Consider the following 24,383-nt stretch of genomic DNA (forward strand, 5'->3'; position numbering starts at 1 on the left):
GTTGAAATCCACGTAATTTAATGACTCTTCCAGCCCTAGCAGCTGACACCGGCAGTTTTTCTCGAGTGTATGAGGTAAAACTCCTTAAAATTTAATTATCGGACGAGGTTAATAAAGACTGGGGGCCAGGTTAACACCATAAGTCTCTCGGGCTCTCGCCTTGCTAACAAATCGGCGTCGAAAATTATACGTAATTAGTTTAATTGAATCATTTTTGAGGGTAAATATCGAACGGCGAGCAAGATTTATGAAGTGGGATGTTGTGAAAATGATGTACGCCGTCAGTTGCGCCGGCAACACAGAACTGTCTTGTCAGTGGGACATTAAACAATATTTAATTACGCCGCCTCCCTGTAATTATTAGAAATGCCCCACGACAGTAGCGAGCACATTCATCTTGAGGGGAAACTGATGCATTTCGAGAGGCTCGCCCGCCCATGGGCCGGATCGCAGACGGGCTGCCCGCGAACCACAAATAAATTAATTGAAAACGACCACGGCCTCCGACGGGACGCGATATCGAAGAGGGGTGGGCGGGGAGGGCGGGAGAAAAATTTTTAACGAAATATTTAATGGCCAGTTGGTAAAAAAAATGGGTTATTAAAAAACAGCAATTAACCGCGGAGCGTGACCAATACTCCCGAACGGGGGAAACAGTCTCGGGAGAAGGGAGCATGTTCGGAGAGATGTTATCTGCTGCCACCGGTCCCCGCCCGAACCGGGCCGCGCGCGCTGTAAGCACTACCTCACGTGACCTGGGTGCACAAGGGTCGCTCACGGATCCAATAACCAGACGCTCCGCCCGACACTCGTGGCTAGACGGGCTGGGCCATAGAACAAGGCGGAAACATATAAGTGCAACTTGCAGTGGAATCTCAAACCATGATTTGCGCGACATGTGACGCCACCTGTTAGGTGTAGTAAAAAAAATCTAGGACGGAAGGTTAAAGTTCAAAGTGTTAGCTTTATAATGATAATTCAACTACTTGACGACTAATTCCTTAGTAGAAGAGATATAAACTGTGACAAAAAATACTTAACACTGTTTTGCAATAAAAATATGTTACATTTCACACCACAAAATATGTGGCTACCAAAATAAATTGAATTAATTTTCACTGGTTCGTTTGCCTGATAAAAACAGGTGCATTGCTTCTCACAGTCGATGTGACTCTATGTTAGTAATATATAATGGGCTCAAAACTACTTGGAAACTAGGTCTCAGTATCGGTAAAGAGTTTATCCCCAATGGGCTAGGACACCGTGCGGAAAGTAACTGCCATGGACAAGCAACCTCTCACGCCAGGACGAGCTCTCCCTGCGACGTCTGTGGTCTGAAGGGACGCCTTCGATACACACAGTGTGTTCGTGTGACGGCGTTAACCCCCCACCCAAGTCTGCTTACTGTGCAAGCATTATCTTTGAATTTATAACAGAGAACTGATCAATAACTAATTAAGAAATGTCATTCACATAGTAATTTTTAAATTATAATGACATTCAAAGAATATCAGAACCGCTGAAATTTCACAGCGTTCAAGGAGAAAGAACTTAGAAGTAAAATATAACTTAGCAAATCAGTTCATGCTTATATTTCATAGCCCATTCTTCTGTTTTTATCCTAAAGCATATCAGATATTAGGCACAGCAACGCTAAAAAATTTATTTTTATTAGCTTTAGGTAATTATTATGCTAAAAATTTGAAAGAAATAACAACAAATAATCAAGGAATACCGCTATATGTTTGTATGCTTATAATATGACATAGGTACTATAATACATCTTATAGTTCAATCATAGAGATAGTTTCCTTACTAGTCAACACTATGACATTTAGTTAATTACACGAGTAACTATTTGATTGTGTAAGAGTAAGAAGCTGAAGATTAATTTTAATATTTTTATTAGCACTACAAATGTAAATATTATCTCAGTTTTATAAAAATTCGCTGCAAATAAATATTTCTGTCACGAGACATTCCATGAGACCACTGCTGAAACATTAAGTGAATCTTTACATTGAGACAATGTTTTTTTAGCATTCTTTTCATGACCAAAATTACAAAATCCCCCCCCCTTTTTTTAAAAACAAATTGCTTATTTCGTAATCTTGTGAAATAAAATCAAGATTCCATCATCCCCTTAGCTGGATACGTCATTTTATAGTGTGTATGAATGACTGTGCAACTGAACATTTTCTGAAGAAAAAAAAATGTTTTTCACAGGCTGGTTGATGGCAGAATGAAGTACGACTTTTCCCCCGTCAAATTACTCCGAGTGAAATATTTCCTGACTCTTCTTGTGATTTCACCTGACCAGATCTCGTGTATTGACTGTAAACCAGTGATCGCGGTACGTATGGTGCAAAGTTGCGGGCGAGACGACTCCTCGGCCGGAGAGGAACGGCTGGCCGCCAATTAGCGGGCCGTGCGCGCGCGGATAGCCCGGCATCAGCGCCGGGGATCGCGCTCTCAGCGACGCGGTTAGCGCGCTATTTACGACCCGGCGGCACGAAGGCGCGACACGCGCGCCCTGGGTGGCCGCTCGCCTCGCCGCGCTTCCCGATCACTACCCACGTGGGTTCAGTCGGAGGGTTCTCCTTCTGATGCGCGACATCCTAGCTCTTGGCGGCAGTCATTTCGTGAAGGCAACGGGAGTGAAACCAACCACGGTGCTGCAATCTGTGGCGGGTGCCGCGAACCCAAGTTCAGAAAGACTAAGGGAAACTTATAGAAATAACTGTTTCATTAATTTCGACAAGATGGGCAGTATTTTAACAAAATTCCTTGTCGAAAGTCAGGTACAGAGTCGGGACCTTTGTATTTTTTTCAAGGTTTTTTTTTTCTCGCTTTTATCGGAGCTGTTTCATTGTATAGTTTAAAATTTATGTCTGCAAACTGAATGATTCGAAAGTCGATGTAGCTTATCCTGCAGCGAATTCTAGCTTAGGGTGCGGAAACTACGTGTGATTTGCGTCAAATCACGGGAACCTTTTTTGTAATAATTTTTTTTAGACAAAATTTTTCCCCTCTCTGAAGTGTGCGTGATCGCTAAGGCGTCACTTTCACGCAGCGAGGTCGTGAGTTCGATTCCCACTCCCCAGCATGACTCAAAATTTACGATCACTGAGTCATGAGCCCACTACTATCCTTGCAGGTCGAGTGCGACGTAAGGCCGTGTGCAAACACATGCGTTGTGTAAGGGGGAGGGGGGATTCTCTGCGCGGCGCGGAAATTCCTTCCTTTCACGCAAATGGCGCGCGTGATCTCACAAGCCGTTAGTGCGCGTAGCGAAGACAAGCGGCGTGCGAAGGGAAATAAATAATTTACATTTAACTGCGCGACTCTTCCGTTCACCATGCAAGACATGTGCGTACTTCCGGGATGAAACAGAATTCAGAAAAAGGCAGCCCGAGACGATGGGAAGGACATAAGAAGGGGGAAAGAGCGGTTGAGGGAGAGAGGGGTCAGCAGTAATTCCTTCTTAATGGAATTTAACTCGGGCCCTCCCTACGCACACACGCACTGAGTGACCCCAGTCATGCAATAAACCTGTTAAGGGTTGTCCCTGGAGGATAATGTTGCGTATGGGGCGAGGGGAGGGGAGCAATAGGGGGCCGGCCAACCCCCCGAGGAAATTAACTCACGGATAAACAGATTTTAATGAGAGCGCGCAGACAAAAGATAACGACAGCGGCCCCTCAAACAATGACTGGAAAGGACTGCCAAGTGGTGTCCACGAGAAAACACCGCTCGCTTTGAGCGATCCTGCTATTGGCGATCCTGAAAACATTGCTTGTGGCGAGAGGATATTCATCCCGAAAACATTACCTCAACGACGATAATGGTTCAATCTTGAACTTATGAGTTACAAGTCATGCAGACAACACTTTCACCCTAAATATGAAACATGTTCTAGCAAGCTAAACGATATAAATTCAAAAACAAATCAAATTAAGTGTAATTTGCTGGATTGGATATCTCGAAACCTTTGGTGCGCTTTTCGTTACAGGAACACTGGCCTTGCTAAGGATCACGTGTTGAGCGTTAGCGTCCTCATACCGATCCTCCAGTCTTGCATGAGCAGATATTACATTACTTGTATCATTTCTGGTTATATGTTTTTCAGGGCTATGCCACGTGCAGAGTACGTTTCACTACAGTTCGCTGTAAACTTTGTGCCATTTTTTAAAATTACATTTGAGGTTGGAAAACCCACTCATCCGATTCAAATAACCACTGCAGTAGCCAGTTGATTTTATTCACTCATACATTCCCTGCTTTGTACCGAAGATGGTCAGGGAACTAGGATTTAAAATCAGGGACCGTGCAATTCGAAGGTGATGCTTGATTTACATCAATAAAATTTTGGCAAAATATCATAAACTACATGAGATAGAAAACAAAAAATTATTGTGATTGTTGTTGAACGAAATCCACAGCACATAGATCTTATGTTTCAAATCTGGTTGCAGGGTACAATTTATTTTGTAGCAGTGTTACACCTGTCTCATTTCTCAATGCTGCCTCATGAACGTGAGCCACGCCCTCAAGTTATGCAACGATACTGGTTGCATACCCTGCATGCATGCGTTTGAAAACTAAACACAGTGTTTTCACGGAAAGGAATGACCTTGGAGTGCTACAAAACCGCAGCCGGCGCTTCGAGGAGGTATTTCATGGCAAATTTAACCAAACACTTACTGAACCAAAAAATAAATAAAATAAAATAAAAATGTTGAAAAACCAAAACTCAATTTATAGGGTGGCGGTCTGAAACTAAGAATTTTGAATCAAACAAAAATTCTCAAAATTCATAAATGGTCTGGCTAATACCTACATGCCTTCTTGAAAACATAAGTCAATGAACATAATACGCCATGACTCGCCTCCCAGCGGCCGCAGCATCGAAGACTAGTTCATGCTAATTAAAATAACACAAATGAGGCCGAGGCCAGCGTACCAAACTATTCATGAATAACCGGATACCTAGCGCGCATGCGCAAACCTATAAAAAAAAAAGAGGGGAGGCCATAAAGGTAAGGACTATAAGGCGGCCATTGGAATTGGGGGGGGGGGGGGGGAAATACAAGGAGACGCTTATGCTCTATCTTTGATCTTCGAACTTCCAGCCGGCTCAAATGTTTTGAGTCGCAGGGTTGCTAAATATATGCAAAAATTACCTAACTAGTATTATTATCGCACTAAAGGGGGCATAATATTTCACGAAACACACTTTAATATACCTATATATGCACACACACATATATATATACATACACATTTAATTCTTATCTTTTTTTTATTTCATCTCATGTAGGTTGGATTTTTTTACGCGAATGATTTCTCTTTAAATTATAAATTTTAAAATAAATATATTTGACCATAAGTGGCAAATGCAATTATGTTATTTCTTCACGTTAATAAAGAATATTTTCTTTTGATCTTTATCACGAATAAAAAAACCTGTTTTTTAGCTTAATTTTTTTAATGTTATAAATATTAGTTGTGGTATAAGGATTAAAATAATAAGTATTTAAAGTTTTATAGGGATACAAACTAACTTCATTATTATGCATTACAATGATAGTATCCAAATTTATAATCCAATAAGAGGTGCTTTTCCTTCGAGAACCCGATATATACATAGCCCGGAGAGGCGATGAGACGTCTCATTGCGTACATTATCACCCTTGGAGCTCTCGCACATTTATGTCTACAGAATTGTAAATGCCAGCGACACGCAAATCACGTAATTAACTATTTGCTACACAGGTATTGCGATGAAGTAATTTTAATTCATATACATTCAAACGTTAACTGATTTCGAATGAACGCAATGTTCTCAGTTTGAGAAATGTATGTGAAATGTATGCACCCGCAAAGATTAACTACTGCATTTTTGTTTTAGATAACTGTTTCCCATGTACATGCCAGTTAGCAAATAATTTGTTTGAATCGGATATCGAAAACCTTGTCCGTTTGACTAGCGTCGACATAGAATTCACAGACGATGAGGTGTAATGAAATTTTCATGAAGAATTGACTGTAATTAATTTTGGGAAGGGGGGGGGGGGCGTAGTTAACCGATACAGAAAAAACACCGGCTCACGGTGACGTCCGCCGCGTTTCCCACTGGTGGGAGGTGAGAGGTACAAACACTCCACCAAAACATTGAATATGCATGCTTTGGGTTTAGTTTTTTAGTTTAATCATAAGACTTGGTTCTGGTAACAACGTATTTCTGCAAAGACGATGATCATTTATTTTAAACTATTAAAAATTTTTGTTGTTCCCGAAACATTAACACCCCCCCCCCCCCCCCAAAAAAAAAAATATGTACAACCCACTTGGAAGTCATATATCGGCTCGAAATTAATTCACGAGAATGAGATGGATGTGTTTATTGCGGCGAGCGAGGCGTCTCCCCTCAGGTCGAGCAGAGTGAAGGCGACGCAAAGCTGTGGACTGCTGCAGCGCCGAGAGGACTGGTTCGCGGCGGACAAAGGCCCGGCCGGCGATGGTCGCGATACGAGGGTCGACTATAAGAGCTGCTCTCGAAAATGAACTCGCCACAGCTCCCGGGGGCGCCTGCGACATGAGCCGCAGTCGGACGTGACCCCCTCACTCACGAACACCCGCAATACGCGTTTTCTTACTTTGATGATTGGCTACTTCGTTTTCTAGTGAAATATTCACGTGAAATTACACATGTTTGTAAATTTGTTCATTTACATGAAAACAAGTGTATCACTAACTACAGAAAAAAGTGTTCGCAGTAATACTGTGTTCGGATTCTTACCCGGGCATTGGTGGTTTGTGTTGTCCCAGTACCTCCAATATTTAGAGTTATTTACAAATCGTTCCCTGAATAGCTTTCCAGTATTTACTGCGCAGTTAATTGAGCATATTAAAACTAAATCATGTACAATTATCAAATATTCTATTATTTATCCCATGGTTTAAAAAAAATCATGTTTGAATGAAACAGTGTAAATCTAAAATTTTACGCAAATATTCGTAAGAAATAGTGGTTTCCAGTATTAATAATCGGACCTGTGCGACTAAACAATAACCAATCGACTTCGTTGTTAAAAATTCACCATGCATATAAACTGATCCAGTTAAACATACGAGAGCGGTGAAATTTTCCAAGAATAAATTTTTGGCTTAAAAATCAGAAAAATGCTGTGGATATCACCTTATATATCATTACGGCACACAAGGTTAGTGTAACTACTTGAAACATCCCAGTTAGTGTTTTTATTGAAATAGTAGATTTTTAAGCCCCACGCCTATGTAAAACTTTAAAAATCTGACTGGAAAATAATAATCCCTAGGCGTTTCTGCAAAGGAGTGAACGTATATATTTTATCACATGAATCTCTAGCTGAGCAGGCATGATATTAAAAAAGGTATTTACATGTCTTAAGGCCTTGAAAAGTATTTAAGGTTTAAATCAGTGGTCACTTCACTAAAAGCAGCAGGAACTGGAACAGTAAGAACCAAATAAAGAGCAGACGTGGCTGGAGGGAGGTGACTGGGCACGCGCGCCAGAAGCAGGGCGATGTTTGCGCGGCGGGTAGTAGCGGCGCGCGCCTGCGCAGTGCTGGCCTAGCGGGGGAGGTCGCGACTCCCGCCAGCGCGCCAGGCTGTATCATTAACGTGGCGAGATCACAAGGCGGGCCGGCCGCCGACAAAACCGTGTTATTAATTTTGGAAACTCAATCCATGCGTGGCTTTTACTATTTGCTCGTCTCCCTTAACATGTGTTGTTATCCCATTCTTTGAGGACTGCTCCTATATACGTAATTTTATTTTTAAAATCCTTCTTTTCTACCTCAGGCCCTTTTCATTTGCTCCTGGGCTAGTGTAAGAACGTGTTGTTTGGGAATGGTAGCTTTCGTCACCCTGCTAATTACGAACGCTAATAACCTCTACCTGCGAAGAGCTGGACGCAAGCCAAGCCTTGAAGCAGCAGTAAAAAAGTAAAGAGGTTGACCACTTTTTTTTTTTGCGAGAAAAAATCTAATATGTTTTTAAATACGTATGGCTTCTCTCGGGTACAAACTGGCATTCAAAACCAAATCTGCTCTTACTCAATTTCATTATAAATAAATTTTTAGGCCAATTACACGTTGTAAAATTTTACGATCTCAAAACTTAACACGTTTCGATATTAAATCCCCCAATTTTTTACCCGGTTCTTCCAAACTCACTCTCACAAACTAAGCCGTGAGGTGCCCCCCACCCCCTCCCGCTTTGAAACAAAAAAATTAACTCCATTCTGCACGGTTTGGTACGGAATTCAGTTTAGTTTACATGTAAATGAAGTCATTTCGATAAGTAGCACGTTTAAAGTTGCAACTCTGTTTTTAGCCGTACGATCGTAGACAATACAATTGTGCAAATCTCGTAGTTTCTAATCATACGAAGATGAAATAAAGACATTGTAAATACGTCTCCAACTTTTCTCTAGTGCCACTACGCGATGTCTATTTTGTTTACTCAAGAAAGAAACAAAAATAACGAATGGTTAAAAGAGATATAGCAATGACGTCAAACAACGACTGACAGTGACAATTTAAAACGTTTTATTGTTTATTTTTGTACATGACAAAAAAAGTTATAATGTTAACTTCTTTTTTGATTCAATACAATATACTTATTGAAATTTATAGTTCCAAAAATTATAAAATTTTTGTTACAAAACTTATGTAACTGAAAAAAATTTTACAGCACAATGGAATGCCCGGTTAATCTTGGGCATTACGCAGTATAAAACTACTTCAATTTTTTTTTAAGAATAAAAACATGTGCTGTTCTTTAATTTAAGAAATTAAAAGTACTGGTGGATGGCAGACGGGAGTAGTTTTTATCGAAATAAGATGTAGACAGTAATATTAATGTTATTTTGAATGTAAAAAATTAAAAATTTACCATATTATTTTTTTACGGGTTAAAATCTTATGTATGCAGTGATCTATCCTTATTTTAATAGAACACAAATGTTGAAAGTAATTTTTGTCAGGTTTGCAAAATTTCATCAAGAAGTATAAACATTCTGCTTTAAAGGGTGGGAGAGAAAGATGAGGGTTTTTAGAAATGTGGAAAGTGATATTTCTATTTTTTTTCCGAAACAGATGCATACAGTTATTTTTAAGTTTACTTTTATTTGTCTGTTACGAAAAATTTCATCATCAAGCAGTATCAAAACTCTGTTTTATGGGTAGTGGAAGGGGGAAGAGGATGCAGTTTTTACCCGGGAAAACTCATGGAGTCAGTGATCTTCCTACTTTTCTTCTAACTCATATTTACCGGTTATATTCCTCTTATTTTGAACGCCTGTAGTTCAAAATGTCAATAAGAATTTCCAAAATTCTGATTTAAGGGGTACAAAAGAAAAATATGAGCTGTTTTTTAAATTTTATGTTGACAGTGACATCATCTTGTTTTGAAGGACAAATGCGCAAAATTTCATCAAACTCGGAATAAAACCGTAAATTTGTATAAAAAAGTAAACAAACCAGCATGCAAACAGACTTTTCTATGTACACACACACAAACCAAATAAATTATTCCGAGTGTGTCTATAAGATGTATTTCTATTAAGTTTTAAATGTTACATGCGTACCTAGTGTCATATAGCCAAACCATTGGTCTGAAAATGAATTAATTTTTATTATAGTAATTAGTTAATTTAAAAGTAAATATGAACTTTGATAAACTTAAATGTTAAAATGTAATGACATGTTGCATTGAAAAAAAAATGTTTTTCTGTGCCGCGATTTGAACATTAAATATTACCTACAATGCGATGCGATGCGATGCAGTTAATTACTAGACTAAATAAACACAGGGAATTCTTTGGGAAATATTTTTGGTTACAAATTCTTATTTCGAGAACAATAATTTATATCAAAATTTCCATTTATTTTATTTTGTGACTATTAAAGCTTATAGAATGTATTCCAGAATAGTTTTGCTATCATAAATATTTATTTGGCACAGATAAACGCTTTATATGTCATATTATGTTCGCGAAATCGGCTATTTCCAGGTTAAAACACCACAAGAGATCGGCTATCTGGACCCTTGCACATTAGACTTCATCGCTTACGTTCATGGTGCGCGCTTATATGATTGTATTTACAAGACATGCTATGTTTTCATCTTCAACGTGCATTAATAAGTTTCACTTCAAAATAAGTACGAATCTTTCAGTAATCACCAGTGATGTGTAACATCAAAACTCGGTAACGAAAAAATTCATATATTATCATGTTGCAAAAATGCACTTATGATTCAAAACTCAAGAAACGAAATGTAACTTAGAATTCTTTAAAATAATAACGAGAGTGATAAATATAGACACAAAAGGTGTTTTCAACTATATTTCTATACGCAAATAACACGTAGTTTCCTCAGCCGTCTTTATAATTCGCTGCCGTAGCAGCTACATCGACTATCGAATCATTCAATTCTATTAGCAGTTAGAAATTTTAAGCTATATAAACGTATCGCTTCGATAACAGCGAAAAAGATTTGAAAAAAAAAATATTGCCCATATGGTGGAATCCATTTAACAGTTAATACTATAAAGTTTCACTTCGGATTTCTGATATTTGGTACGCGCCATATGCCACAGATAGCAGCGCCGTTGTTTCATATCTCCGTTCCTTTAATTTCGTTGCATTCGTGAAATGACTCCAACTAAATGCTTTATACCGAGAGCTGAGATGTGAATGCAAATTTAAAATTGAGTGTGTTGAGTCGTTTGATATGAAAAGAGCCTTACGGGACAGACCCTCCGTGTTTGAAACAGGTTCCGAACATCTTGATACCGACTCGGTGCACGTAAAAAAAAGTGATACTGGTGGTTGGGAACGAACCAACTACTCTCGCCACACAAAAGCGACACCTTAGCTCTAAAGGACACCTAGGGTACCACTTCCCACAACAGGAAGCTAAAAAAAAAAAAAAATGCACCTTTTGAGAAACTGCACAGGGCCAGAAATGAAAACGGATTGACTTGATGTAAGTTTTTGGACATACGCCATTGCTAAGAACTTTTTCTGTTGAAGAAAAACTAATAAATAAAATAAATAAAAATACACAAGAAAGACAAAAAACACTCAAAATTAAGCAAACAATTGCTGTTGTCAACAAGAATATAAACACCACAAAATATTCCGAAACAGAAATATGGTCAACAAACAAAGAAAAAGCAAAGAAAAAAGTACTAAGTGAACAAAAAAACAACACACAAATGATGACAACACAAAAATATTTAAACCAAAATAATTCAGCACAACAGTTGAAACGAGACAAAAACACGAAAAAAAAAAAAAAAAAATACTGATTTGATTACCACAGATCAATATACAAAACTGGTAAAAGATCCCACAGCCAGCATTGAAAGAAAAGTGTACCAAACTCTAAAAAAACATCAGAATCACATCCCAGAGAAAACTAGATCAGAACTGACACCTCACAGCAGTAAAGCACCCCACATTTACGGTCTTCCAAAGATTCATAAACCCGACATGCCTTTGCGCCCGATCATCAGTTGTTGTAATTCCCCATGCCAGAAACTATCAAAATATCTCCTGAAAATTGTTGAGCCACTAGCAGGACAGACAGATATATTTGTCAAAGATTCTAATCATTTTATTTATATAGTCAAAACACTGAAAATAGAAAACAACGATACCCTGGTGAGTTTTGATGTCCAAAGCCTCTTCACTAATGTGCCAGTAGCCGAAACACTCAGCATTGTCAAGGCCAAATTGGAAGCTGATCCAACCCTAAAGGACAGAACTATAATACCAATCCCATCCATCATGGAAATGATTACCCTCTGTGTCACCACAACATATTTCCAGTTCAAGGATATTTTCTACAAACAGACCGATGGCATGGCAATGGGCTCTTCTCTTTCATCATTTATGGCCAATATATTTATGGAAAACTTTGAGCAGGAAGCACTTAGCAAAAGTAATAGCCCTCCTAAAATCTGGCTCCGTTATGTGGATGACACCTTCACCGTCTGGCAACATGGACCTGAAACTTTGGAGGAATTTGTGAACCACCTCAATCATTGAGGCCATCAATAAAATTCACATATGAAAAAGAAACCAAATGTAGCATTCCTTTCCTGGATGTACTAGTCAGCAGAAAAAACAACAGCCTGGAAACTAAAGTATACAGGAAACCTACGCACACAGGCCAATGCCTTAATTTTGCATCCAACCATCGCAAAACAACAAAAACTGGCATAATTCACACACTAACCAACCGTGCTGAGATTATTTGTTCTAATGAGAAATCTATTGCGGGTGAACACAATCGTATAAAAAAAGAACTCATAGCCAATGGTTACCCTGTCAACACCATCAAACAGCATATGAAATCCAACAAAACACTCAAATCCACAGAAACTGAGAAACCTGCAGGAACCCTAGTTATTCCGTATGTTCAAGGGCTTTCAGAAAAAATAAGACGCCTGGGAAACAAATATGGACTTCAAACAGCATTCCGTTCTAAATCTACTATTAAAAGTATTGTTACCAAGGTGAAACCAGCCACAGAAAAATTACAAACTCACAACTGTGTGTATCAGATCCCCTGTGAATGTGGCCACATGTACATAGGTGAAACTGGCAGAGCTCTATCCACCCGAATCAAAGAACACAAAAACAACTGCAAGAAGGGTGAAACCCTAAAATCCAGACTTGCTGAACATACATGGGAAAATAGCTACAAAATTCTCTGGGAAGACTCCACACCACTCATACAGGAATCTGATAAAATAAAAAGGAAAATCAAAGAATCAGCCTTCATTATTAGCAATACAAATATTTTCAGCCAGCAGAGCATTGAATTAAAAAATATGTGGATCCCTTTGATAAAGAGAGAAACATCCCTGCAGCACAAAACAATAGCCAATACTCAACCCACCATAACCAATCCGCTTTAACTACATGGTGCACAGCCAATGGGGAGACAGCTCGTCTGTCATTGGCTGAGCAAGATGTAGCCCTTTCTCTGATAAATACCCTCATTTTCCAGCCGCACATGTGTTTCCGTACCATGTGCGTCTCTGCCTGAGGACGGGAGCAGATAGCAGTTCCCGAAACGTCGCTTGTTTCTGTTTTGGTAAAACTATTGTTTTTTTTTTTGTCTTTTCGTTTAGTCGTGTTTTTGTCTCGTTTCAACTGTTGTGCTGAATTATTTTGGTTTAAATATTTTTGTGTTGTCATCATTTGTGTGTTTTTTTTTGTTCACTTAGTACTTTTTTCTTTGTTTTTTCTTTGTTTGTTGACCATATTTCTGTTTCGGAATATTTTGTGGTGTTTATATTCTTGTTGACAACAGCAATTGTTTGCTTAATTTTGTGTGTTTTTTGTCTTTCTTGTGTATTTTTATTTATTTTATTTATTAGTTTTTCTTCAACAGAAAAAGTTCTTAGCAATGGCGTATGTCCAAAAACTTACATCAAGTCATGCACTCCCATTGCACAAATCTTTTAAAGAAAACGGATTATAACAATCCATAAAAAGCTACTTTTATCGACTCAACCCGCAATGCGTGTGCTTTTTTTTTTTATCGAGGACAATTTCTTTGCATTTTTTTACCATACAAGCATTGCGTTTATTGACGTTAAGAAAAACAAATTGCCGCATACATTTGTACTGCATGTTACCGCTTAATTGTAAGGAAAATATTCCAACAAATATTAAACATTATTTTTTCCCTGTCTGATGTATCATCGCGATCTCTGACTAAAAGCTCCATTTCTGTCTCATCAGAGCCGGCTTGTTAATCAAATATCTCGAGAATTAAGACATTTGAAGCTCGGTCACCCAAACCAATCTGGACTATTAATTTTTCCGTAATATTTAGGCATATAACAACCAATACAGATTCTTGAAAGCACTTGCATTATACCTTCATCTTCATTTATACGCCATATAGTATTAGTCAGCGCTCAAATTTCACAGTTGTCCTATGCACGACGAGACGACTGCGCGCCAGTTTCAGAGCCTTGCGCATAGAGGCGATACCCCACTAGAAGCACCATCGAGCGCCGCGCTTATCATCCCGCCTCACCAACACAAATACAACCCTGACTAGACGGGCCCCTTAAGCATCCTTGGTGGATAAGCGACGCACATCTGTTGTGCAAGCTTGCTGGCGCTGTGACGCCCAGCACAAGAACTGCTCGGACAAACAGCGCCCACGAGTGTACGAAAAGGGGGGTTGGGTGGATGGCAGGGTTGGTTGTTTACTCTGGACGGCAGGGGCCGCGACCCAGGCGAGCTGTGATGGCGTCGCGGTGTTCCCGCTCAATAATTCAGAGCGCCGAATCCCACCCGAGCGGGGGGCGCTGTGCCGACGCTAATGACGTCTGGCGCCACGTCACGATCCCGCGGCCGGTAGCTGGCCCTGTGGCCTTGGGGTCGCCCATGTCCCCCCTGCTGTGCCTTACTTCATGACAAATAACCCCGTAACAACATGGAATAGCTATACGGCCCTGCGATACTAATCAAGAAGTTTATTTTTGTTGTGAGTTGCATATCATAAAAAAAAATCATAACATTCCGGACTGATGCTGCAACCAAGTAAATAAACACAGGCCAATAGACAGGCAGTCAATGATAGAATAAGCTGCAGTGATCGTGAACGAAGATCCTCAGGGCTGCATTCAAAGCATTCTCTTGTAATCTGTAAATGGAAGTACCTACGCGCAATAAAAGAATATAGAAATATGCCATACCCATGTTTCCAAAAGAAATGTACAATAAATTAGGGCACAACCACAGTTTGCTGTGAACCATGACAGTCAGAACTCTCGATTAAAATTAACTATTATTCACTAGAAACAAGGGCTAGATAATAAAGTAACAAAGTGCAAAGAGGCAGGATTTGGGCAGATGAGTTTAACAAAAAGCTGATATTTACCCCTAATCGGGTAGTATCATTAAATATACTGCTTCTAATATCGCGTTTTTGTATACTGTTTTAAATTAATTAATAATATAGCCATACTTATTAGTTTTTAAATTTGTTTTCTTTCTACTTAAGTCCTTATTTAATATTTCTTATGTACTTTTTTGTGTCAGTTCTAGCAAGCATTGAAATATTGAAATCACGTGAATACATTTTTGGATTAATTGTTCGTATGTAGCCTCCGTCTTAAAACTCTTTACTTTTGGTATATCATTTATGCAGTCAATAACAATTAATTTTTCCAAAATCACAGAAACGTCAGTTATTCAGGGATGGGGGAAAACCTAACTTTCAATGATTTATGAAAGATACATATCATATATCTATATTTAAAACGAAGATTGCATACAAACGCTTAATCTAAAACTGTATAACACATTATTTCATGCTTTCAGTTGATTCTAGGACTAATATAAAAATCTGCATAAAGGTTATAAAGGTTTAAGGTTAATCAAGGACTCGTTTTATAGAGGGAAAACTATTAAAAACAATACATTATGTTTATAAAAAAACTTATTCATAATAATGTACAAAAACCAAACATAAGAAGCAAAGTAATTAAGGGCACCACCCCCTTAATATAATCATGAAATGAAATCCTAAAGATCCCCGAAACCACTAAACTCTACTTGAAGTGGAAGACCCTCAAGGATGCATTTTCGATACACGTTAAAATGTAGGTAAAATTAAAACGTAATCCATAAATATTTAACTAATTGATTTTCAGTCCGACAGCAGAAGTTCATTATTCATACCGTTAAAAACAATTAAATGCTTTGCCACCGGCGTGGACAACGCGATTCCGGAAATTCACACAAGCGGCCACCAACTTTTAAACAGCAAATATCCATAGCAATGTTTTACTCGCGGAAAATTAAGTATGATCACCCATGAAGTAACACCAACTTGTAAAGCCACAAAGCCTCAAAGGGGAAGAGGGCATGTTGAGTGCTTCTATTTCAGAGGACGATACGAACCCTCTCGCTGGTTTCGGAAGCGGGTTAACGCTCGTCTCCCACTGCTCCTGTAAGAAGGGAACAGTCTAGCAGAGGGGTTACGGAGAGGAGGGGGGTGCGTGTGTTTTATGACGCGAGCAGAGAACGTGGCAAACGCGTTGGTAGCGAACGAGGGATAAAACACAAGACCGCCAGAGGTTAGTGGGGGCAATGATCCGCTTGATTGCCAGCAGTTAAAAACATTAGTCTGAGAAAATGTCTGATGCGCACCAGAAGGGAAAGGGAAGGAAAAAAAAAAACAACAAAGAATGTTACCCTTCCGAAACAAGCCCTGTCGGTCTTTTTAAGAACTAGGACGACCACACGCTAATCCGAACTAGAGGGGAATGAACCCTGCCCGAATCACCGAAAGCTCAGATAAAACGCAATTTACATTAAAATGCACGTAATACGTGTTTTAGATGGGTAAAACTATACAAATATATAATATTTTTGTTATAAATTGAACTCTTCCTACAGATTCGTTTTGATTTGAATAGTACTGTATACGTAGGCCTAAGTTTTTAAGCTACGTAAGTTAGTGAATACTGCTTTTTAAAATAACTCCCGTCAGGATTAACCGCATGTTCTGACGAGCGAGGTCCGGATTAGCGAGAGACTACTTTTATTTTGTAAGGGGCTCGATGATGAACAGTTTGTAGATGTGTTGAAGTGAAATTACAGAATTTTTTTCGGTTATTAGAAGGAACTTTAAGTAAAAGAAACTAAGCAAATCATGTTCCACGCAAAGACAATGTCTGAGAGAATGTGAGATGCCAGACATGATACGGAAGCGAGGTAGGGACAGCGGAGTCGCGGCGATGCCCTGAAGAGGCCCACAATCGTGCCCTCCCCCCCCCCCCCCCCCCCAATTCATCGTAACCTAACCAACCCGCGGGACAACTTCGATACCGCCCCGCTACTCTCCAGCCCGAAAACGTACGCCGCCCTCGCCATGACCATGGATAAAACTCCTGCTCTTTCGATAAATGCATTTAATTTACGTTATATCAGATGCCAACTTCAGTAATATTGGTTCCTGATAACTGTAAGTTCTAGCAGTGGCGGATACAGAAGCTCGTAAAAATGAGGTGAAGGATTAGTATTGTGATACGAAAAACATATCTTGTCAAGTTTTACCCAAGGCCAAAATTATCCAGTTCAGATAGCGTTCGGAAGGGATGAGAGGAAAGTCCTTCAACCCCCCCCCCCCCCCTAACAAGGCCTCCTAGAGCAGCCGACGGGTTATGGACGGGCGCAAGAGCTCTAAAAGCGCAAAACGCTAAGGGTGACACGGGCTTGCTCAGCACATGTATCTTCGCCTCTACGCGCCGGGCACCGAACTGGCGTGCAGTCTTCTCGTCGGTGACGCGAGCCTCTAAGAATTTAGGCGGTGACTTCATCATTTCATGCACTTCCCTATACCACTTAACAATACTTGGTTTTGGAAATTTTCAGACCTAAAAACCGTCCGTAAAACGCTCGTTTTTGCCTTTTTTGTTTGTCCAAAAAATACATGTTAAAGACAAAACCATAGAACAAAGCCATTATAGACTAGTGCAAATGCTCTTAACTGCTATTAGTAATGAGACACTCAAGAAATCTTAGAGTGGTTTGTAGCTGGCACGTGAACACTCGCAGCTCTGAAAGCTGTTTTGCCGTCCACCCAGGCGTTCACCTTGAGGAAAGCTGTTTTTATAATAGATTTGTAAGCTTACACGGACACCAGGCGAGGAAGTCTGTATGCTCTGCGGGGACCAGACACATGAAAAGGCACTCACCTCGAGCTTTGCAGATGAACGACAGAAGCCTCGTAAGAGTTGTTTCCTCCATGCTCAGCTGCCGTTCCCGTGTAGCGGTACAAGCCGCCGCAGATATCCGAGTCATATTTCGGCCCGCGAAATGCGCGAGAAGTGGAATCTACTTTATTACAAGTCGCCACTCTTCCACCCCCTCGCCGCTTGCTGTTCAGGAGTGGCGTCCAGCTCTGAACTAAGCCACTGCCTGCTAACACGCGAAAAATCTGTCCTAAATTACATTTAAATTAAAAATAACTTTGGGAAAATTTTATATTTTTATTTCCAAGATTCATAATTTTTTTATTCATCCTTCTTCACGGAAATAAATATTTTGGACTGCCTTCATGATAAATATATGTAAGTGACTACAAGAAATAAGATCAATGTTCTGAAGTGAACAGGCATAACTTAGTGTAGGCACAAGAAAACTTTCAAACTTTCTAAAAGCATAATTCCTTCCAAGTGCTCCGTAAATGCTGTGCGGGAATGGTTGTGCGCGTGAATCAGCAGGAAAATATTTCCCGGACTCGCGGTACACAGAAAAATTTTTTGTGTACATTTACAAAATATTCCTTTGAAAACCATATTTGCCAAGAAATAGTTTGTAATACTACAAGAAACATACTGTACAATTGTACAACATTATTTTTGCATACATGAAATACGTCTTTTTTTTCGAAATGGTACTCGTTACTTCTTACGAAAACTGGTGCATAATTTTATATTAAAATTGATTTTTACATTCAAGCATAATTAGTTTTAAACAATGGAAAAAAATAACAGAATATTCAATAATATGAATTTTATTTTGTTTTATTATGCTTCTTAATGTGCGGAGTTAATACTGGAAAGCTATTCAGAGAACGGTTTACAAATAGCTTTTAACTATTGGAGGTATTGCTGCGAACACTATTTTGTAGTGATGCAGTTGCTTAAATGTACAAATTTACAAATATGTGTAAGTTTACACGTACATTTACGTTCCAATTACAGAAGAAAAAGGGTAAAGTGTGGACGCCGGCAATGTGGTCGCGAGCCGACAGCCGCTACCCATCCGCGACCCGCGCCGCGCGCGAATGAGTTCCCGCGCGCGGTTAATGCGCGCACCAATCAGCACGGGGAACAGCGGCCCGGGCCGAGTAAAAAAAAAGTGGACTAATCAGTTTATTTACGAGTTGCAACCCCCCCCCCCCCTCCCCCTCTTACACGAGACATGTAGCTACGAGTGTGGCCCTCGTGGCGACGACTACTCGGCGGCACGGAACAGGATCGGCTCGCGCCAGAAATAAAAATCCCTCGAAATGGCGTAGCTGCTCTAGGTCACGTAACAGTGACAAAATCACTATTCTATGTGTAGTACACATATAGGATACCGTGGTTGTTTAACTCTTTAAACTTTTATCTCTCTAAACTTTTTTATAAATGTTTTTTTTTTTTTTTTAATCTGTGTACCATTATATTTTCTGAATTTTTTAGTAAAGGCGGCTATTATTTAGATTTCAAACCCCTTACAGCCGCACAAAAATTAATTTATACAAATTTTTGAATGAAAACTATATATTACAAAAAAAAATTTTACGCTTGATTGAAGATTCATTACAAGAAATACTAACACCTTCCCATGGCATTAAACGCTACATGGCTATGAAGTATTATTCTTTAAAAATTTAACAGTGGGTTGTTTATAAAACCCGCAATTCCATTTGCGATACGCCATGTTTTCAACTTAAGAATCTGCAACATATTTTTTTTTTTTTTTTTTGCTCGTCTGAACCATGCACGCAATCCCTGCATAGGAGGTTGCACCAGGAACAAAAAAGAAAATAGCGTGTTTGCGCAATGGAGGTGTGCGAGAGAACACGGCCCCTAGATGGTGGTTCCCCGACCAGCCAAGGACAACCGGGAGAGTGGCGATGGAACATGCCTCGTTATCTCACGCACAATCTGGCCTCAGCGAGCCGGATTGACTCCCGTCTGGACCCCGCGAGTTGCCCGAGCTACACAACCACACTAACTATGCAGTCTGCGCATCGCAACTTGTCTCCAATTTGACACTTCAACGTCAAACACTGGTCAAAATGTTCAATTACGAATAACGCTAGTTAAAAATTATCCAGGGATCTACATAAATTTTCGGCTATCTTCGATAGATTTACGGACACTGAGTTCACTTATTTCCCGAATAATATTCTTGGTATAGATATTTACAATCCATTCAAAAACTGGTTTCAGTCTACAGAGAGAACAATATTATTTTTTGCCCACGTGTGTATTTTACTTTGTTTAAAACGAAACATAGAACTCGCGAGCCAACAGCGACGGCCTAAGACTTCGCGGAGCCCTGGGCCATTGGCTGTAAAGGGGGCATAATATTTTGAAGAGGGGCCATAATAGGTACCTATAGTAGGGGGATGACCGCTGAGGGGTGTTCTTTGTTTTTAAGCCAATCTGGATTTCAAATAAATTTGCTTTTGCGCATTTATCTCGAGAAAATATTTTATTCTTTCCTGATAAGTTATTCTCGGGTTGATTTTACACATTCTTAGATCTTAGGATCAAATTCCAGTAAGATTTCGTTATTACGTGAGGCTATAAAATCTTAGAAAGATTTTCTTTTACGAAATCATGATTTGAAAAAGTAATTGACCAGCACTTTAAATTGCAAGCTAGAAAATATTTAATTTTTCTTTTCCCAATACGATTAATATTTTAAAAACTAATTAAAAAATTTAATGGGATGGCGTGGGGCCCTATATAAACATGGTACAAGTCAGGTATTTAAACACTATGCTGTCATTTTGTAATTGCTGCATATCTGATCTTTGTTTAAAACCCTATAAAACAGTTTTTTTTTTTAATTTCCAAGTTTCTCGTAAGATTACGTTTGCTAAATTAAAAATCGATGACGGAAAACTCTTGAAAGTTAGAATAGGCTCCAAATACTTTTACTCATGTGTAGATTAAACGCGGAGCGCAGTATGACGTCCGGAACATAAAAAATATATATAAACGTAATCAAAGGAGAATATCTAGTGGTGGGGGAAGAGGGTGGAAAAGGTAAGAAGGGGTGGGGTTGGCTAGTGATCAGTATCCCGCCGCCGTCTCCCGGCGAGTACGGGCGGTCGGTGTATTCCGGTCACATCCGACCACATCAATAAGGAATAAAGCCCTGATAGATAAAGATGCGAGTGAACACCGAGTGCGGCGGGAGTCTGTGAGAGCGAGAGAGAGACAGTATCATGTGTGTGTGTGTGCGGGGAGGGAGGGGATATTCCCAGGAGCAATGCGTGTGTGTGACGGGAATGGCTGAGCGAACTGCATCTCTTGACCGCCGGTCAGTTTTACGTGAGCCGTCCCCAGCACTGCCAAAGACCTTCTGCCTCCCTCACCCTCCCAGCCCAACATATCCCCTCTTCGTACAGCTTCAGCTCCCTTGCCGCTCTGCCCAATAGCGCGCGCCGTTTATGGGCGCTTTTGCTCTGCCGTGGGTGAGTTGCAAAAAAAACTCTCCACTGAAAGATTCATTGACAGCTGAACACGAAAATGTGATATAGATTGCTGCCCTTAGACTCCACTGCCAAGTGTAAGCTACGAATACCGGGTGGAATGAATACGAGACGTAGGGGGAGTTAAAATATTGAATAATCATCTTGTAAACGACATATGAGCTATAACGGTTCGTGTAGATGACTTGAAAACCATTTTTGTCCATTTGTTCATCAGGAAGTCTGATAACAGCGCAAAAGGTCGTCATCCACACGCGGTATAAATTTTTGATGCTGAAGCTATTCGTGTGCAACTTGGCGAATCACGCAAACCTACCTATTACACTACACTAACGCGGCAGGTCAGCTCGTGACGCCAGCGCTTGTACAACTGGGCATAATATTCTCGTCATTTGATCGTTCGCGGTTACTCATGCCCGTTACACGCGCCGCCAATGCCCCCACCCAATGACCTCGAATCGCGGGCAGGGGCCAATAATAGTAGAGTGTATCGGAAGAGTTACCAGTTCCCGCACATAATTATTCTCAACGACGTTCCGACGTACCTCTCTCCGTAAGGTCGACAGTCGCGAGCATTGCCGCGCCGGACCACAGCCCCATTCGATTGGAAAACCCGTTTTCATTATTGAGATGTCGTTAACATTCCAGAAAAATATATATATATTTTAATAATTATAAACAGATCAACGTCAATTTCCATACATTCACAGTTTTTTTTAAGGAGAATTAAGGAGAAGTTCTTATCAGCACTTTTCCGAATTTTAACGGGAAAAAAAATGTAAGTGTAGCGTCCTGTCTTCCAGTTATTATAACAAGTAATGCCTTAATTTTCCCCAAGTAAATTATCTTATCCGTCGCAATTGAGGTGCAGCTGACATGTCCGTCATCGGGCTAATCACGTAATGTCGACGGCTCGGACCTGAAGTAGAGGGGAGAAGAGGCGGCCTGCTCCGGTACAACCCCCGTCGCTCCCCCCTTCCACCCTCACTTAACAGCATTTCGCCCCAGGCGTCCCCGGAGGCCCGCCGCGCTCATATTTTCCACGATTCGGCGGTCGTCGTCGGAGGGCGCAAGGGCGGGCGCGAGGGAAGGGATGCCGATCCGCGCTTGCGGGTTCCGCGCACGTATACGAGCTACCCCTCCTGGCCCCGGGTCTCCCAGCCCCGGGTCTCCCAATCTACCCTCCGCGGCCGGTCTACAAATAGATTACGTGTGTGTCGTACACTGCATCAGTGGAATACGTGGCATGTAGCGGGTAGGAGGGGGAGGGCTCTGGCCGGTATAACACCCCCTTCCTCCCTTCACGACTAAGGCCAGCGCACGCACCGCGCCTGCTAAACCCCGCGCGGCCAAAGTAAACACACATAGCCGTCAAGTCTCGCGTCAGATGTTGCGTGTACCCCGGGTACTATAGTAGAGGCACTAATACGTTGAACATTCGCGTTATACACACTCGCGCTAAACACTCTTATAGGTATGTGCATGCAATTTTCGCGAGGAAAAAAAAGTGCACGAGTACTCCACGCCCGACAGAAGTGAGCCTTTCTGCATATTAGGTAAAGCTATAGATGGGCCTATTTACATTCTCAATCATACTAGTCTCTTAAAAAAGAATGATACTTACAAAGTTAATTGTACAAATCAATAACTATTTTCCACACGAATAATTAAATGGTAGGTACTACTTCAAATATTGTAAAAGAAATTGGGAAGCGTCAATCATTAACCGTTACGAAAACTTACGAGTAGATAAAAAACAAACAGTGTTATGAGAATTCTGATGCATTACTGCTGAGTCATTTCAACCTCGCCTCTGCCTCTTCCCATTCCGACCGTTACAACTAGAATATAGCATGTTACGCTACGTACATAGTCCCCTCCCCCTTCTCATTCGACCGCTAGTGCATGCGTTGGTGTGGCGTCGCCGCTGACGCACTATCCTCTTCTACCGGTTCTCCCACCACGTTCATATTCTCCTCTCGCAATCGGAATTTTCGTAACGCTAGAAAATTTTAGCCTCCTCAGCAAAGAAGTTGCGCTTAAAAATCTGAACGCCTATTAGACTACAATACGGTATGCCCACGCCAGCTGTTCCTTTCTTGTAATTGACGGCCGTCCGCAAGAAAATCGATTGCCTTATTTGACCGGGCCGTTCAGGATGCGTTTGCTTCCGCGCTAAATTACTCTGATTGGTGTGCTGACAATAAGACCTGCACGAGGAAGAAACTCGATCAAACACGAAACACAGACGATGCTACAATGTTTTAACATTCAGCTATAAGTAGTCTCGAAATCTTTTCGCGAAAATTACAATCTCCTACTTATAGGTTTCAATGACATTTATGATTCGGTCGTGGGTAGTCAAGACGCCACTGAAAGCCAATTACGAACACATATTTCAAAGCTCCACATCAAAAAATTTATTTTATTTAGTTTTTGTTCGTAGCTCTGATAAGTCTTACCTATGACGACAATGATCCGTGGTTCCGCCTAAGGCTAAGGCTAAGATGTTACACATCAAAAAGACATTTTATAATACACAATAACTGTAAACAAAAATAAAATGATTTACTGGTATAAATTAAGTTCCGTAAATAGTTCAAAAGCTTAAATTAAATATAAAAAAAGTATTTTTTAACGATTTTGACGGCATACATACGACTCTGATTTTTGTTTCAGTTGGGTTAGCGGTAGAAGGCTTGCCTGTTAACGTACACACCCGAATTCAACTTTACTAGAAAGAAGCATGGTAATAAAAGTCCTCTCGCGAGGAATCAAACCCTAACCTTCCTAATGAGCGAGCGGGCATAGTACTCAGGCAGGACGCACCGTGGAGACTAGGTGGCACTAGCTTTTCGTTCCACTGGGAAGCAGTTCATTGCAAGAAACGCCTCATTCAATCTTTACGAAGCGTGTAATGCGCAGGGATATAAAAACACACGCACTTAAATGAAAAGGGAAGGGCGGAGGTAACTTCACTGGCACGGTTATTATTTTTCACTTAGTCGACGGAAGGTTAGTAAGGCAGGCGCAGAGCAGTTCTTTGGTGGCACGGAAGGCAAGGGGATACC

At 40.5% G+C, this 24,383-nt stretch overlaps 1 protein-coding gene across 9 annotated transcripts in view; it reads right to left on the bottom strand.

Moving 5' to 3' along the window:
• The window catches only part of LOC134530695 (homeobox protein homothorax), a 689,928-nt gene that overhangs the window by 325,154 nt on the left and 340,391 nt on the right, over positions 1-24,383 (bottom strand). The window lies entirely within an intron of this gene.

The sequence above is a fragment of the Bacillus rossius genome, chromosome 3 (assembly GCF_032445375.1).
Source record: "Bacillus rossius redtenbacheri isolate Brsri chromosome 3, Brsri_v3, whole genome shotgun sequence".
Taxonomy (NCBI): domain Eukaryota; kingdom Metazoa; phylum Arthropoda; class Insecta; order Phasmatodea; family Bacillidae; genus Bacillus; species Bacillus rossius.